At 49.9% G+C, this 2,500-nt stretch overlaps 1 protein-coding gene across 1 annotated transcript in view; it reads left to right on the forward strand.

Moving 5' to 3' along the window:
- Positions 1–2,500, forward strand: part of LOC143276965 (transcription factor collier-like) — a 108,271-nt gene that overhangs the window by 77,237 nt on the left and 28,534 nt on the right. The window lies entirely within an intron of this gene.

The following is a 2,500-nucleotide window of genomic DNA, read 5'->3' on the forward strand; positions in this document are numbered from 1 at the left end:
GTGGCCCTTTCCCCTTGTCTCTTTATCTTGTCTCAGTCTGTTTCTCTCTCTCTCTCTCGCTCTCCACCCCCTCCCCCCTCTCTCTCTCCTGATCTTTCTCTCTCCCCTCTCTCTTCCCCCCCCTCTCTCTCTCCCCTCTCTCCACCCCCTCCCCCCCTCTCTCTCTCCCGATCTTTCTCTCTCCCCTCTCCCCCCCGCCCTCTCTCTCTCCCCTCTCTCCACCCCCTCCCCCCCTCTCTCTCCCCTCTCTCCACCCTCCCCCCACCCCCCTCTCTCTCCTGATCTTTCTCTCTCCCCTCTCTCTCCCCCCTCTCTCTCTCTCTCCCCTCTCTCTCCCCCCGCTCTCTCTCTCTCCCCTCTCTCCACCCTCCCCCCACCCACCCCTCTCTCTCTCCTGATCTTTCTCTCTCCCCTCTCTCTCTCCCCTCTCTCTCTCTCCACCCCCCCTCTCTCTCTCTCCTGATCTTTCTCTCCCCCCCCTCTCTCTCCCCCCCTCTCTCCACCCCCCCCCCCCCCCCCCCCCCCCCCCCGCCTTTCTCTCTCCTGATCTTTCTCTCTCCCCCTCTCTCTCCCCCCTCTCTCTCTCTCCCCCCTCTCTCTCTCTCCCCTCTCTCCACCCCTCCCCCCTCTCTCTCCCCCCTCTCTCTCTCTTTCCCCCCTCTCTCCCCTCTCTCCACCCCCTCGCCCCCCCCCCCTCTCTCTCTGTCCTGATCTTTCTCGTTCACTCTTACTCTGCTGCCTGTGTGTGGTGCGCGTGTGCGATATTGTGCGAATCTCTGTGCCTGATGACATGGTTCCTACCTTTGATAGCTCTTTACATTTTTACTTATTTATTTATTTATTTATTTATTTTTTGCGATTTGTTCAGCTGTTAACACAAACCTTATCAACAACAGAGAAAAAAGATAGGAATCGGGTCTACTTTTTTTTTTTTTTTTTGTATGTCACAAATTTATCGAAGGACGTACGTACGCAAATTAATCCATGGCATAAACTTCCATTTCCCGGTTGATTGTTCGACATGAGAAGATTAATATACGTCTATGATTATAGCTTTGTCTGCATCTTTTTTTCTTTTTCTTTTTTTTTTTGGCCTTTTCTACTTCTTTTTTTGTTTTGTTTTTGTCTGTTCTTTTCTTCTTCTTTTTTTCTTTTTTTTTTTTTAATGTGGCTTCCGTTTTTCGGTTGTTTCCAGTATATGGGCTTCCCGGTCTTTTCGACAGTAAATAAAGGGAATCATTTGCTCATTTGCTTTTTTTTGGGTGGGGGTGGGGGGTGGGGTGGGGGTGGTGGTGGTGGGAGGTATCCATTTTCATCGCTGCTGGAGAAATTCATAGCAGTTGTTTCTATGCATAATTATGAAGCAACGATGAACAAACAAGCAAACAAAAGACCATTATCTCACTGGTTTTGCTCATATTTCTGATTCTGCATATTTTATATATATATATATATATATAGATATAGATATAGATATAGATATATACATAACCGATCGTCATCAGTAAGTTAGTTTGGGTTTACTCCAGATTTCCTTCTTTATAGCAATCTGTTTGTGATGTATTATTATCATACCTTAGAATATAATGGCCGGCATTGTCAAGCCAAAAATCAGATAGAGAAAGAAATATGGCTATGATAATTAAATAGCACTCCCCTCCCACCCCCACCCCCAACCCCCACCCCATAACCCAGAACAGGATTTAATGGATTAAAAGACGTTGATGTCGATGATTAACTTAATCCAAACGAAGATCATTAATCCCCCTAAATGAAAGGAGGAAGCCGATACGAGGCCCGCCGCTTTAAAACAGGCGGGGGGAAGGGGGGGTTGCAGTTTGATGATGAAGGCAGCCCCCGAGCCCCTGAGAATGGAATGAGTCCTGCCCGTCCGTTTCCTGATTGAATGACCCAAGGGTTGTCCCCCCTTTCCCCTCCATCGCCCCTGCACCCTCCCCCCCCCCCCTTCACCCCCTGCCCCCCCCCCCCCCCCCCCCCCCCCCGCCCCCCCCCCATTCAGAAAGGGGGCGCCACTGGAAGTGGTTTTTCAAAATGGCATGCAAATGGTCTGCCGTCTCCTGTCACAGAATTTCTGTCTCCGCGTGCCACTGAAGTCCGTGTAGATGTGATTTACGCTGTACGGTATCACACGGGGCGAAGAAAGGCCTTCGATTTGATGTAGATTTAGTGGACGAGTGTGAATGACGTAATTGCATTACTTATGCATTGAGGAAAAAAAAATTGTCGTCTGGACGGGAGAGCCGGCGGACGTGAGTGTGGGGTGTGGTCTTTTTGATGTATGGCTGCGCGTGGTTAAGTGTGGGAAGTTGTCTTAATAGCGACCAGCTGTGGGAACAATTCCGGGATCGATCATGTTTGAAACTGATCGCTTTCTCGTACATTACTTTCTAAGTTTCACCACCCTACCACCCCCCGCCCCCCCTCCACCTCCGTCCCCCCCCCCTTCCCCTGAATACCTTGATGTTTCATTCCTCATGGC

Source organism: Babylonia areolata, chromosome 2 (genome assembly GCF_041734735.1).
Source record: "Babylonia areolata isolate BAREFJ2019XMU chromosome 2, ASM4173473v1, whole genome shotgun sequence".
Lineage (NCBI taxonomy): Eukaryota > Metazoa > Mollusca > Gastropoda > Neogastropoda > Buccinidae > Babylonia > Babylonia areolata.